General features: G+C 35.0%; 1 protein-coding gene across 7 annotated transcripts in view; it reads left to right on the forward strand.

The window, feature by feature from the left end:
• Nucleotides 1-16,311, forward strand: part of WDPCP (WD repeat containing planar cell polarity effector) — a 379,254-nt gene that overhangs the window by 164,739 nt on the left and 198,204 nt on the right. The window lies entirely within an intron of this gene.

Below are 16,311 nucleotides of genomic sequence, written 5' to 3' on the forward strand. Positions count from 1 at the left end.
GCATTCCTCTTTTCTAGAGGTATTTGATAAAAGAGGAGACATACACTGGTGTTTGTCGGGGGAGCAGTGCAGTATAGAGGGTAACATCTGGGAATTTTGAATATGGGCACATTCTTAATATTCCTTAGCTTCAGTTTCTTGATTTGTAAATAAGGATAATCATGGTACCTATCACACTGGGATGTTGTGAGAATTAATATAATAATCCCTGTAACAAGAGCTTATGGTATGATCTGGCATGTAATAAGGGCACAATAAATGCTATTATTGATTATGTTGTAGAGATTTAATAATCTTATGAAGGTAGACTAAATGATCTTTTAGAACAGTATTTCTCAACCCTTTTTTCATTATTGCTACCCCAGGAAAAAAAATTAAAATGAAATGAGTTTAATTTCATCCTAACAAGGTAAATACTAAAGAATAAGATTGGTCAGGTAAGGTTGAGCTTTGGAGGCCCACAAGCTGTTACAATATCTAAGATTTTTTTCAGTCCCTAACAACTAAATTTTTTCCCCCTTGAAGGTGATATTGGCCCCACTGAGAATGCACGTTTAGAAGGAAATGCCTCCTTTTAAAATTAAACAAAACTTGGTAGCCCAGGGTTTCACCAGTTCGGATCCTGGGCACGGACATGGCACTGCTCATCAGGCCATGCTGAGGTGGCGTCCCACATGGCACAACCAGAGGCGTTCACAACTAGAATACACAATTATGTACCTGGGGGGCTTTCGGGAGAAGAAGAAGAAGAAGAAGAAGAAGAAAAGAAGATTGGCAAAAGATGTTAGCGCAGGTGCCAATCTTTAAAAAATAAAGAATTAACTTTTAAAATTAAACAAAACTCAAAACCATCAAACCAGTAGGAGAGTCATCCTAGGTTTGAGGGAGGAAATAGGCCTAAGTTAGATTTCCTCATACTTTTAAGGTTCTTTTCAACCCTGAGATTTTATAATCCTATGTTTCTTGGCTCCTTTGAGTAGAAAAAATCTGTTTCCTAAGGTAACCTTTTCTTACTTAATGGGTTCTATATTTTCCAAGTTCTAAGTGAACAATTATAAGTTGTAAAGAATGGCACATATAGTGTGGATTCAAATAACATTTACAACAATGTTTATCTGACACATTTAATACAGTCATGTGCCACATAATGACATTTTGGTCAATGACAGACTGCATGTACAACAGTGGTCCCATAAGATTAGTACCATATAGCCAAGGTGTGTAGTAGGTTATAACATCCAGGTTTGTGTTAGTTTACTCTATGATGTTCACACAGCTATGAAATTGCCTTACAATGCATTTCTCAAAACATATCCCTGTCATTAAGTGACACATGACTGTATTCATAATTATGTAGCCAGATTGTTGCATGTATCCATTTCTTTTTATTACTGAGTAGTATTCCATAGTATAGATCTACCACAGTTTGTTTTACCATTCATCTATTGAAGGACATCTCAGTTGTTTCCAGTTTTCGGATAGTAGAAATAATGCTGCTATAAACATTCATCTACAGGTTTTTATGTGAACATAAGTTTTCATTTCTCTGAGATAAAGGCCCAGGAGTGCAATTGCTTGGTTGTGTGGTAGTTGTAGGTTTAGTCTTTTTAGAAAATTCCAAACTATTTTCCAGAATGGCTATATTTTATGTTTCCACTAGCAATATATGAATGATCCAGTTTCTCCACATTTTGCCAGCATTTGGTGTTGTTACTGTTTTGTATTTTAGCCATTCTGAGAGGTAGATAGTGATATCTCATTGTGGTTTTAATTTTATTGCCCTAATGGATTAATGATATTGAATATCTTTCCATACAATTATTTGTCACTAGTAGATACTCTCTGATGAAATGTCTAATATGTTTTGCCCATTTTCTAATTTTTTAAAAAGTTTTGAAAGTTCTTTACATATTTTGATTCTTGCCCTTTGTCCAAAGCGTGGTTTGCAAATATTTTCTCCCAGTCTGTATCTTGTCTTTCCATCCTCTTAACAAAGTGTTTGGCAGAATAAAAAATTTTAATTGTGGTGAAATTCAGTAGATCAATTTTTCCTTTTATGGTGTCAAGTCCATCTTTGCCTATCCCTATATACCAAAGACTTACTCTTATGTTTTTCTTCTAAAAGTTGTATAGTTTTATATTTTACATATAAGACCGTCATCCATTTTGAGTCAGTTTTTGCATAACTGTGAGATTTGAGTTGAGGTATCCTGCCTCTCCCCCTGTCCCCCCCTCCCCCAGCCAATATCCAGTTGTTCCAGTACCATTTGTTGAAAAAGTTATCTTTTGGCGCCAGCCCGGTGGTGCAGTGGTTAAGTTCACATGTTCTGCTTCAGTGGCCCGGGCTTCACTGGCCCGGATCCTGGGTGCGGACACGACACTGCTTGGCAAGCCATGCTGTGGTAGATGTCCCACATATAAAAAGTGGAGGAAGATGGGCATGGATGTTAGCTCAGGGCTAATCTTCCTCAGAAAAAAAAAAGTTATCTTTCATCCATTGCATTCCTTTGCACCTTTGTTAAAAGTAAATTGGGCATAAATTATGTGGGTCTATTTCTGGTTTCTCCATGTTCTTCCATTGATCTATGTATCTATCCATCTGTCAATACCACACAGTCTTGATTACTGTAACTATATGAGTCTTAAAATCAGGTAGACTGATTCCTCTCATTTTCTTCTTCAAAATAGTTTTGCTATTCTAATTCCTTTGTCTTTCCATATAAATTTTAGAACAATCTTGTCTATATCTACAAGACTATTTTGTTAGGAATTGTACTCAATTTGTTTATATCAATTTGGGCAGAATTGACATCTTTATTATGTTGATTTTCCGATCCATGTTCATTTTTTTTTTACCAGCATTTTGTAGCTTACAGCATACAAATCCTATACAAGTTTTGTTAGATTTACATCTAAGTATCTCCTCTTTTTGACTGATTGTAAGTGGTATTGTATTTTTAATTTCAGTGTTCACATATTCATTGTTATTATATACAAATACAATTGATATTTGTATATTGATTTATCCTGTAGTCTTGCTGAATTCAATGATTAATTTTAAGAGATTCTTTTGCAGATTTCTTGGAATTTTTTACATAGACCATCATGTCATCTGCAAATATGGACAGTTTTCTTTTATCCTTTTTGAATATATACCTTTTAGTTCCTTTTCTTCTCTTATTGCACTGGCTAGAACTTCCAGCACTATGTTGAAAAAGAGTGGTGAGAGTGGGCATCTTTGCTTTGTTCCCAGTGTTAGGGGAGAACATTCAGTCTTTCAGCATTAAGAACAATGTAAGCTGTAGGTTTTTTGTAGATATTTTTTATCAAGTTGAGGAAGTCTCTCTCTTTTCCTGTTTTTCTGATGGTTTTTATCATGAATGGTTGTTAAATTTTGTTAAATGCTTTCTCTGTATCGATTGACATGATTATGTGACTTTTCTTCTTTAGCCTGTTAATATGGGGAGTTACATTGATTAAACTAGCCTTGCATCCCTAGTATAAACCCCACTTGGTCATGGTACATAATTCTTTTCATATAGTGCTGAAATCTACTTGCTAATATGTTGCTAAGAATTTTTGCATTTGTTTTCATGAGGGATATTGATCTGTAGTTTCCTTTTTTGTGTGTTGTCTTTGATTTTTAATATTAGTGACATGCTAGCTTCATTACATGAACTGGGAGTCTTCCCTCTACTTAAGCTATCTGGAAAAGATTATGTAGCATTTCTGTTAATTCTTTAAAAACTTGAAAGAACTCTCAAGTGAAACAATCTGGGCCTAGAGATTTCTTTTTTAGTAGTTCTCAAATTATGAACCCAATTTTCTTAAACTTATAGAGCCATTCAGATTATCTATTTCATATTGGATAGGTTTTGATAGTTTGTACTTTTTGAAGAATAGGTCCATTTAATCTAAGATGGCAAATTTATGTGTGTATGTTGTTTGTAATATTCCTTGATTATCTTTCTGATGTCTGCAGGATCTGTAGTGATATCCCTATTTCATTCTTGATATTGGAAATTTGTGTCTTTCTTTTTTTCTCTTTCAGTCTTGCTAGAGGTTGATCTTTTTGAAGAAGTAGACCTTTGTTTCATTGATTTTTTTCTCTATTTTTTTTCAATTTCATTGATTTTCACTATTAGTTTTATTTTCATCCTTCTTACTTTGGGTTTATTTTGCTCCTCTTTTTCTGCTTTCTTGAGGCGAGAGCTTAGATTATTGACTTGAGACTTCCTCTTTTCCAATATGAGCATTTGAATGCTATAAATCTCCCTCTAATTACTGCTTTAACTGTGTCTCACACATTTTGATATGTTGTATTTTCATTTTCATTCAGTTAAATGTATTGTTTTTCCCCTGAGACTTCTTCTTTGACCCATCAATTATTTATAAGTGTATTGTTATTAAGTGGAGATTTTCCTATTACCTTTCTGTTACTGATTTCTAGTTTGATTCCATTGTGGTCTATGATTTCAGTTCTTTTATATTTGTTAAGGTTGTCTTATGACAAGGATATCTAGGAAAGAATGAGAATGTGTGCTCTGATGTTGGTGGAGTTACATTTCTATAAAGAGATCCAGTTGGTTCATGGTGTTATTGAGTTCTTCTATGTCTTTGCTAATTTTCTGTCTAGTTGTTCTAGACAACATTTGAGAGGGATGTTAAAGTCTCCAACTATAATTGTGGATTTGTCTTTTTATTTTCAGTTTTATCAGTTTTTCTTCACATATTTTCAGCTCTGATGTTTGATGCATACACATTTGGTTTGCTATGTCTTCATGGTGGATTGACTCCTTTATCATTATATAATGTCCCTCTCTGTCTCTGGTCATTTTCTTTGCTCTTAAGTCTTCTTTATCTGATATTAGTTTAGCCACTCTGCTTTCTTTTTGTTTATGTTTATATATCTTTTCCATCCTTAAGTTTTAGCCTGCCTATATTGTCATATTTGAAGTGAGTTTCTTGTATACAACATATACATGCGTCATCTTTTTAATCTAGTATACTACTGTCTTTTAGTTGACATATTTATACCATTTTCACTTAATGTAATTATTGATATGTTAGGGTTTAAGTCTGTCATTTTTGTTTCTTTGTTTTCTGTTCGCTTTCTCCTTTATTTATTTTATTGTTTTCTTTTTCCTGCCTTCATGTGTGTTACTTGAACACTCTGTAGAATCTCATTTTTATTTATCTAGATTTGGGGTTTTTTTGGTTATTTTCTTATTGAGATGAAATTAACATAACAGAAATTCACCATTTTAACCATTTTAACGTGAACAATTCAGTTCTTTTTAGTATATTACCACCAACACTATCTAATTCAGAACATTTTCGTTATCCCAAAGAGAAACTCCACGTAAATTAAGTGGTCACTCCCCAGTCCTCCCTCTCCCTAGCCCCTGGAAATCACTAATTTACTTTCTGCCCCTATAATGTGCCTCTTCTGGACATTTTGTATCAATGGAATCATACAGTGTGACCTTTTATTTCATATATTCTTCTTTCAGTTAGCATAATATTTTCAATGTTCATCCATGTTGTAGTATATATCAGTACTTCATTCCTTTTTATAATATTTTGTAAGTGGATATACTTCCTTTTGTTTATCTGTTTATCAGTTGATAGACATTTGAATTGTTTCCACTTTTTGGCTATTATGAATAATGCTGCTATGAATATTTGTGTACAAGCTTTTGTATGAGCATCTGTTTTCAATTCTCTTGGGTATACCTAGGAATGGAATTGCTAGGTCATATGGTAACTCTGTCTTTGACCATTTGAGGATCTGCCAGATTGTTTTGCAGTGTGGCTGCATCATTTTACATTCCCACTGAAAATACATGAGGGTTCCAATATCTCCACATCCTTATCAACATTTGTTTTCTGACATCTTGATTATAGCCATCCTAGTGGGTATGAAGTGGTATCTCATTGTTGGCTTGATTTGCATTTCTATAATGATTAATGATGTTGGACATCTTTTTATGTGCTTTTTGGTCATCTGTATATCTTCTTTGGAGAAATATCTGTTCAAGTCCTTTGCCCATTTTTAATTGGGCTGTTTGTCTTTTTGTTGCTGAGAATTCTTTATACATTCTGGATACTAGACCCTTATAAGACACATGATTTGCAAGTATTTTCTCTCATTCTGTAGGTTATTTTTTCACTTTTTTGATAGTTTTTGATGCACAAAAGTTTTTAATTTTGATGAAGTCCAGTTTATTGACTTTTTCTTTTGTTACTTGTGCTTTTAGTGTCATATTTAAGAAATCATTGCCTAGGCTAATGTCATGAAGATTTATACCTATGTATCCTTCTAAGAATTTTTTTAGTTTTAGCTCTTGTTTAGGTCTTTGATTCATTTTGAGTTAATTTTTATACATGGTGTGAAGTATTGATCCAAATTCATTCTTTTACATGTGGATATCTAGTTTTCTCAGTACATTATTGCTTAGCAGGGATGAAAGTTCTATTTGCCTACTCAGCCTTCTCTGACATCATCCCACTGAGGGGAGGGATAGGGATGGGGCTCCTGTTTCAGTCTGACAAGGTTGGAAATCACTAGGCCTTTGCTGGCATGGATGGGACCACAGTTTTTCTTGGTGTTTGGCTGGAGTAAAGCATTTATTTCTAAAAAGTTTTCTGTCTTGGTAGGCTGTCCCTTTCCTGGTTCTTTGGCTAGAGAAATCAGGATTTTGTCGGGGCTGTTTTCTTCTTTGTACCCATTGTCATTTTTGGGCTGGTTACTTTTTCAGCTTCAAGTCTGGGCTATATGAGGCAAAAAGAAAACCCAGAAACTCACCACTGTGTTGTTCCTTGGGTCCCAGGGTTCCTAAGCTGGTCTACTTTCTTCTCTCCACCTTTCATTGTCTTCTTATGCTTGTTTTCATGTATAATGTCCAGGTTTCTTAATTGTACTTAGAGGGAGATATAGGAAAAAGTATTTCTACCACATCTTCCCAGAATTGGAAGCCTCTTAACACATTTTTAATACCCTAAAAACTCTATATACTGTGCCATACCTTCAAAATAAAAAAGGAAATTGTATAGAACTTCACCTTAACATAATCCTTCTATAACCTCCTGGAGGCCAGGGTGGGTTTGGGGAGCCGGGTGGTGGTGGGCAGGGGGTACGGGGCAGGGCATTCTCTAATAGGTCACAGCTGTTTTCAAGGCAGTCTGGCTTTAAGGAGTCCAAAGCCTAATTATGAATTCTCTACTGTGTGTATTCTTTCAAGAAGACTTATCAGAAGCTACACATTCCTTTCATATATTGTTACTACTTTTTTTATTGTTATTGTCATCCTCAATATCACCCAAGGAATGGTATCTTCAAACTTTTCCCTCCCTCTTTCATTGTGACATGCCATATTCTGTGATGTACATGGTAGAGTCCGTGGATTTTTAGATCATGTAGCTTGATAGAAAATAGCAACTCTTTTCTCATTCTCAGGTGTGTTATCAGTATAGGTCAGTGGTTCTTAACTGTAGCCTGCAACTTTCACAGTTGTTCTGCCAAACTTTGATCAACGTGTAAAATCTAACTTTGCTAAAACTATGAAGACATCCTATTACACTGTTATTTATTAAATGGAGCATTGAGAAGAATGTCATGCAACATAATGTAGATGGGATATTCATTTTTTGCAAATAGGACATTCATCAGACTGTAGTTAGAGAAAAAGTGTTTTGTATGATTTGAGAACTTTGCCATGTGAACAAGTGAAGCAGCACAGTCAGTTCAATAGTTCTACATAGAGAAAGTACTGGAAGGTGATTACCGAGAAAAACATTTTCTTTTAAGTTCAATCAAATAAATGTCTTCTTCTATCTGATGAAATATAACTTGGTTAGATGAAGAGAAATTTAATTATTTAATAAGGTCACAATATCAGTTAGAAATGGTTTTTTCTTTTATCATCTATGAGAGTCTTAACATACAACAAAAATAAGTTACATCAAGTTCTCTTCCAGTTGCTAGTATGGCAAAAGTTTCCCTTTAGAAATAAAAAAGTTCCCTTGGGTTAGAATCATAGAGATAAATTGTGCAGATGCAATTCAGTGAAACTTCCCCACTTTTTCCCTGCCCTCAGTGAATAAGGTTATTTGAATAAGGTAGTTCTCTCAAAGGGGTACAGTTTTTTATGTTTTATATGACAGATAACTGGGCAGATTTTATGCAGACCTCTGTAAGAACTTTTGTGATCTCAGTGTAGAACTTTCCCTAATGCTTATGATTAAAATATCTAATCAAGAGGTATAGTAATAGGTCATTCATCTGGGTCATTGAAGTGTTGGTCAGCTATTCCACAGAAGTGTATATTCTTAGCGGCTAAGATTTGTATGGGTTGCTTCTTGTAGTACCAAGTTTTTCTTTCTAAAATACATTACTCCATAGCTCACATGGCTGCATTGGCAGAGCATGCTAACCACACTTTTTTTTCTTTTTTGAGGAAGATTAGCCCTGAGCTAACTACTGCCAATCCTCCTCTTTTTGCTGTGGAAGCCTGGCCCTGAGCTAACATCCATGCCCATCTTCCTCTACTTTATACATGGGATGCCTACCACAGCATGGCTTTTGCCAAGCAGTGCCAGGTCGGCACCCGGGATCCAAACTGGCGAACCCTGGGCCACTGAGAAGCAGAAAGTGTGCGCTTAACCGCTACACCACCGGGCTGGCCCCCGCTAACCACACTTTCATCCTCACTGGATATCTCAGAGAAGCTACTTCTTATTGTAAAAAGACTATGGAAATTGTCTAGAGACTAGGGAGTCTGGTCTTGCTGTGCTATTAACTTCTCATGTAATTTAGAGAATGATACCTAACCTCTCTGGGCGTCAGTTTTCTCACCTGCAGAATGAATGCATCACCCTAGATCAGCACTAGTTCTTAAATAAACTTCAGCATGCATTAGAGGGCTTATTAAAACACAAATGGCCAAGCTCTACCCCTAGAGTTTCTGATCCAGTAGTTCTGAAGTAGGCCCCAAGACTTTGCATTTCTGATCAGTTCCAGGGTGATGCTGATACTAATGGTTTAGAGACCAGTCTAAGAACCACTGATCATCTCTGCCATGTCCCTCATAGTTCTCAGCCTTCTGTGATTTTGTGCGAGTTAAGCAGGTGTTTGTTGGTTGGTTGGCTCACTAAAGATCTCACACAGTCTGATAACTCTAAAATAGGCTTTCATAAAGCAAATCAGTTATCAGAAATTCAGGCATCTCTAATTTTGATAAATGGAAACTAAATTTTTTTTGAGCTTTATTGAGGTATAATTGACAAATAAAATTGTAAGATATTTATAGGGTACATCTTGATGCTTTGATAGATGTATACATTGTGAAAAGATTCCTCCCTTCTAGTTAATTAACATATCCATCACCTCACCTCATATATTTATTTATTTATTTTTTTTTGGTGAGAACATTTACCATCTACTTTCTTAGCATATTTCAGTCATACAATACAATATTATGAACCATAGTCACCATGTTATACATTAGATCCTCAAAACTTATTCATCTTATAGCTGAAAGTTTGTACCATTTTAATCTTTCCGTTTTCCCCATTCCGCAGCTTTTGTAACCGCTTTTCTACTCTCTGTTTCTGTGAGTATTACTTTTTATTTCACCTGGCATAATGCCTACACGTTCTATCCATGTAGTGGCAAATGGCAGGATTTCCTTCTTTCTCATGGCTGAGTAATACTCCATTGTGTATGTGCGTGTATCACATCTTCTTGATCCATTCATCCATAGACGGATACTTAGGTTGTTTGGCAGAATGTTTTTATATACAATATGAGACATAGATTTAGTAGCATAGTAAAACTGCATATACTACTGATATTTTTGCTGTTATTTTTTGTTTTGTTTGCTGTTTTTCTTAAATTGTTTTTTAAAACTTTTACTGAATTATTTATTTTTATTTCATTTTATTTCATTTATTCAGAAAAATGAACAAATCATAAGTGTATAGCTCACTGAATTATCACATTTATCATAAGCTAGGTAACCAGCAAAGAAATAGAACATTACCAGCACTTCAGAAACCTCTCCTTTGCCACCTCCCACTCACCCTCTCTTCTTTCCAAAAGTAATCACTATCCTGAATTCTGACACCATAGGTTAGTATTACCTGTTTTTGAACTCTATATGAATGAAACTTATGATGTATTTTCTTTTGTGTTAGCCTTTTATTGCTCAACATCATGTTTATGAAAGTAGTATATGTTGTAGTATGTGGCAGTAGCAGGTTCATTTTTATTGCTGGGTATTATCTTTTCATGATAAATACTGTAGAAATCTACATTTTATTTATCCATTCTGCTGTTGAGGAACATTTCTGTCGTGTCTAGTTTTGGGCTATTACAAAAAATGTTGCTATGAATGTTCTTGTACATGTCTGTGGTGGATATATGTGGACCTTTCTAAATTTATTGAGTATTTGTGATTCTTCTATGAATTGTCTATTCATTTCATTGAAATATTTATCTTTTTTATGATATTTAAAGCAAGTTTTGGATATTATTGATACCTTTCATGTGTTGCAAACGTTTTTTCCCTGTTTCCCATTTGTTTTTCAATCTAGCACATGTGTTTTGTTGTTGTTCCAAGAGAAGTTTTACAAGGTTAATTAATGTATCAGTGTTCTCCATTATCATTTCTTGATTCTTAGATCTTCCCCCAGGATTATAAAAGATACTTACCCCTATTTCTTTCAATCACCTTTATGACTTTGTTTTACCTTTTGGTCTTCTAACTCTGAAAATAATTTTGGCATAAGAAATAATACATAAATCCAGCTTTATTTTCTCCCATCTCTCCAGGCAGTTGTCCTAACATCGTTTTCACAATTTTCTCATGACTTATGAACCTACTTTTATTGCATGCTAACAATTACGGAACAACTTTTGGCAGCAGTCACAAAGCCATGCTTATCTATTTGAGTCTACACACACATACCTTTTACGAATTTGAGTCAAATTTGAAAACTGAGGTATCGCATAAAAACCTAATTTACAGTTTCTCGTAAAAAAACCTCACCAGATCATTTGTTAATACTGAACCTTGGTTTTTCAGACAAAAATTGGCCATAGCTGAGTAGCACATGTCCTCTCTATAATGGGCTTATGTTCTCCCTTTTGCCACAGTCCCCACTAGTTCTTGTTGCTTCTTACATCTGGCCTATTAAATATATTTCCATTGCCTGCTTGGTCCTTTAGGCATTTAATTTATGGGTTCTATATATTTCCAGTAATCTATTGCTGTGCCCTCTCCACACCGTGTCCCTTACTATAAATTTGTGTATAGTATGAAGGGTTCTTCAAATTGTCCCTGCTTTATAATAAGTTTTCAAATTTTCAGATGAACTCTAGGGTCCTTTTGTTAAGTTCTAAACAAACAAAAGAAATCCCGTAAGGATTTTGATGAGAAGAGCATGAATATATGAATTAATTTTGGAAGAATCAACATATTTATAATATTGAATTCTTCTGTGCGATAATAGCTTTCTCTCCATTTATTCAAGTTTTCCTTTACATCCCTAAATATATTTTTATATCGATATATGCTTTATGTTATATTTACTCCTGTGTATATTGGGTTTTTTGCTATTATGACTAAAATATTTTTAAAATTAAACTTCCTAACTTCTGATTGCTGGTATATAAGAAATATTGATGTTTATATATTTGTGGCTTTTGGTTTTTTTTGGGTTTTTTTGGTGAGAAAGATTGCCACTGAGCTAATATCTGTGCCAATTTTCCTCTATTTTGTATGTGGGACACACCACAGCATGGCTTGATGAGTGGTGTGTAGGTCCGTGCCTGGGATGCGAACCCCGGCCACCAAAGTGGAGCACCAGAACTTAACCACTATGCCACTCGGGCCAGCCCTGATGTTTCTACATTAATTTTATAGTGGATTATTACCGTTTTGAACATTTTAAAATTATTTCTAAAAGTTTTCAGTTGATTATTTTGGCTTTCTAAGGTGGACAATCATGTTGTCTACAAATAATCATTTCCCATCTTACTTCCCATATTTATACCTCTCATTTTTATCTAGTAAATAACAGTGGTGATGAAACACTTTTGTCTTATTTGCAGCTTCAAAGAAAATGTTGCTACTCTTTCATAATTTAGCATGATACTGTCAGTTGTTTTTAAATACACAGTGGTTTTTCTTTTTTTAAAATAAAACTTTTAGAATTTACAGAAAACTTGCAGAGTTCCCATATACCCCTTAGCCAGTTTCCCCTAGTGTTAACATCTTGCATTACCATGGGGTATTGGTCAAAACTAAGAAATGGACATTGGCACATTACTATTGACTAAATTCCAGACTTTATCCAGATTTCACTGGTTTTTCCACTATTGTCCGTTTTTCTCTTCCAGGATCTAATCCAGGATACCACATCCATTTAGCCTTCCTGACTTACCCCCCACCCACTTGCACACACAAATACACTTTTTTCACATTAATATCATACCACACACATACATACATGTACACACACATATGCTTTTTCACATTAATTATATCATAACACAAATACACACACATACACACAGGCACACACCCCAGCCATCTGGTTTTTCTACTCCACATTCCACCTTGGAGACCTTTTGTGTAGCTGATGAGGATGGGATGTTTCTCTTCCCATCTGTGGCTGAGAAAGAGGGTGGGGGCAGAGCTGGGTCAAGCAGCTAGCATGCTTAATATATGCTTAGAGCACCAACCGAGCAGGGGAGACAAGAACAACAGCAAAAACCCAGCTAACTTTTTTTTGGAAAGGATTAGTTATATATACAGATGGTCCCTGACTAATGATGATTCCTCTTACAATTTCTCAACTTTACAATGGTGCTAAAGGGATACATGTCCAGTAGAAACTGTACTTCAAATTTTGAATTTTGATTTTTTCCTGGGCTAACAATATGCAGTACAATACTGTCTTGTGATGCTGAGCAGTAGCAGCGAGCTGCAGCTCCCAGTCAGCCACGTGATCATGAGGGTAAACAACCGATACTCTTACAACCATTCTGTACCCTTATGACCATTTGGTACCCATATGAAAGCTTTTCACTTTAATTACAGTATTCAATAAATTAAATGAGATAATCAATACTTATTATAAAATAGGGTTTGTGTTAGATGATTTTGCCCAACTGTAGGCTAAGGAAGTGTTCTGAGCATGTTTAAGGTAGGCTAGACTAAGCTATAATGTTCGTTAGGTTAAGTGTATTAAATGCATTTTCGATTTACAATATTTTCAAATTACGATGCTTTTATCAGTATGTAACCCCACTTTAAGTCGAGGAAGACTTACATATATATATATATATTTTTTTTCTTTTCTCTTACTTTTTTTTCTGAGGAAGATTCACCTGAGCTAACATCCTTTGCCAATCTTCCTCCTTTTTTTGCTTTTTTGGGTATGTGAGCTGCCACCACAGCATGGCCACTGACAGACGAGTGGCGTAGGTCCGTGCAAGCACACTAAACTTAACCACTAGGCCACTAGGGCCGGCCTTCTCTTACTTTTATTGTGGTAAAACACACATAACATAAAATTTACTATCTTAATCATTTTTAACTGTACAGTTCACTGGTGTTGAATACTGTTACATTGTTGTGTAACCACCACCACCATTATCCCTATAACTCTTTTCATCTTATAAAACTGAAGCTCTGTACCTATTAAATGATAACTCCCCATTCTCCCCTCCCCACAGCCCCTGGCAACCACCATTATACTTTCTGTCTCTATGATTCTGACTACTCTAAGTACCTCATATAAGTGGAATAACATGGTATTTGTCTTTTTGTGACTGGTAAATTTCACTTATAATGTCCCCAAGGTTCATCCATGTTGTAGCATTTTACAGAATTTCCTTCCTTTTTAAGGCTGAATAATATTCCATTGTATGTCCAATCACATTTTGCTTATCCATTCATTGGTTGTTGGACACTTGGGTTGCTTCCATGTTTTAGCTATTCTGAATAATGCTGCTAAGAACATGAATGTACAGATATCTCTTTGAGACTCTACCTTCAATTCTTTTGGATATATGTACTGAGTGGAATTGCTGAATCTTATGACAATTCTATTTTTAATTTTTTGCGGAAATGCCATACATTTTTCAGAGCAGCTGTACCATCTTATATTCCCACCAATGGTGCACAAGGGTTCCAATTTCTCCTATTCCCTATCAACAGCTGTTTTTCTGTTTTTTGACAGCAGCCATCCTAATGGGTGTGAGGCAGTATCTCATTGTAGTTTCAATTTTCATTTCCCTAATAACTAGTGATATTGAGTATCTTTTCAGGTGCTTATTGGCCATTTGTATATCTGGGGAAGTGTCTATTCAAGTCCTTTGCCCTCTTTTGAATTGGGTTATTTGTATTTTTGTTTTTGAGTTTTAGGAGTTCTTTATATGTTCTGGATATTAATCTCTTATCAGATATATAATTTGCAAATGTTTTCTCCCATTCTGCAGGTTGTCTTTTTACTCTGTCAGTAGTGTCTTTTGATACACAAATATTTTTAGTTTTCATGAAGGCTAATTTGTCTATTTTTTCTTTTGTTACCTGTGCCTTTGGTGTCATGTCCAAGAAATCACTGGTAAATCCAGTGTTGTTAAGTTTTTTCCTATGTTTTCTTTTAAGAGTTTTATTGATTTAGCTTTCACATTTAGGTCCTTGATCCATTTGGAGTTAACTTTTATATACGGTATTAGGTAAGGGTCCATCTTCATTCTTTTGCATGTGGATATCCAGTGTCTGCCAAGGACCATTTGTTGAAAAGACTATCCTTTCCCTGTTGAATGTTCTTGGCACCCTACTCACAAATTATTTCACTATATGTGAGGGTTTATTTCGGGGCTCTCTATTCTATTCCATTGGTCTATATATCTGTCTTTATGCCAATACCACACCAGTACCATACTGTTTTGACCACTGTGACTTTGTAATAAGTTTGGAAATCAGGAAGTGTGAGTCCTCCAGTTTTGTTCCTCTTTTTCAAGATTGTTTTAGCTATTCAAGGTCCCTTGAGATTCCATATGAATTTTAAGATGGGTTTTTCGGCAAATAACATCATTGGGATTTTGGTAGGGGTTGCATTGGATCTGTAGATTGCTTTGAGTAATATCAACATTTTAGCAATATTAGGTCTTCCAATCTCTGAACATGGGATGTATTTCCATTTATTTATATCTTTTTAAATTTCTTTCAGCAATGTTTTGTAGTTTTCAATGAACAAGTCTTTCACCTCTCTAGTTAAGTTAATCCTAACTATTTTATTCTTTTTGATGCTACTATAAGAGGAATTAATTTCATTATTGAAGTGGCAAGAGTTGGCATCCTTGCCTTGCTCCTGATCTTAGAGGAAAAATTTTCAGTCTTTCACCCGTGAGTATGAGGTTTATTGTGGGTTTTTCATATATGGCTCTTATTAGGTTGAGGCAGGTTCCTTCTATTTCTATTTTGTTGAGTGTTTTTATTATCAAATAGTGTTGAATTTTGTCAAATGCTTTTTTTGCATTAATTGAGATGATCATATGCTTTTTCCCTTCATTTTGGTGATGTGCATATTACATTGACCAGTTTCTGTATATTGAACCATCCTTACATTCCAAGAATAAATCACGCTTTGTCCTGTTGTATAATCCTTTTAATATGCTGCTAAATTCTGTTTGTCAGTACTTTGTTGAGGATTTTTGCATCACTGTTCATAAGGGATATTGGTCTGTAGTTTTCTCTTGTAGTATCTTTGTCTGGCTTTGGTACTGAGGTTATGCTGGCCTCATAGAATAAGCTAAGAAGTGTTCCCTCCTCTTTAATTTTTTGGAAAAGTGTGAGAAAGACTGGTGTTAGTTCTTTTTGAAATGTTTGGTAGAATTCACCTGTGAAGCTGTCAGGTCCAGGGCTTTTCTTTGTTGGGAAACTTTTGATTACTGATTCAATCTCCTTACTAATTATAGTAAGATTTTCTATTTCTTCATGACTTAGTTTTGGTAGGTTTGGGGTCTAAGAATTGTACATTTCATCTAGGTTATTCAATTTTTTGGTGTACAGTTGTTCATAGTACTCTTTTATAATCCTTTCATTTTATTATTTTATTGAGGTCATAAACGTTTATGACATTCTGAAATTTCAATACCTTATTATTTGTCAGTCACCATGTAAATTTGCCCTTTCACCCCTTATGCCAACCCCCCAATCCCCTTCTCCTCTGGTAGCCACTAAACTGTTCTCTTTGTCCATGTGTTAGTTTATCTTCCACACATGACTGAAATCA

The sequence above is a fragment of the Equus caballus genome, chromosome 15 (genome assembly GCF_041296265.1).
Source record: "Equus caballus isolate H_3958 breed thoroughbred chromosome 15, TB-T2T, whole genome shotgun sequence".
NCBI lineage: Eukaryota > Metazoa > Chordata > Mammalia > Perissodactyla > Equidae > Equus > Equus caballus.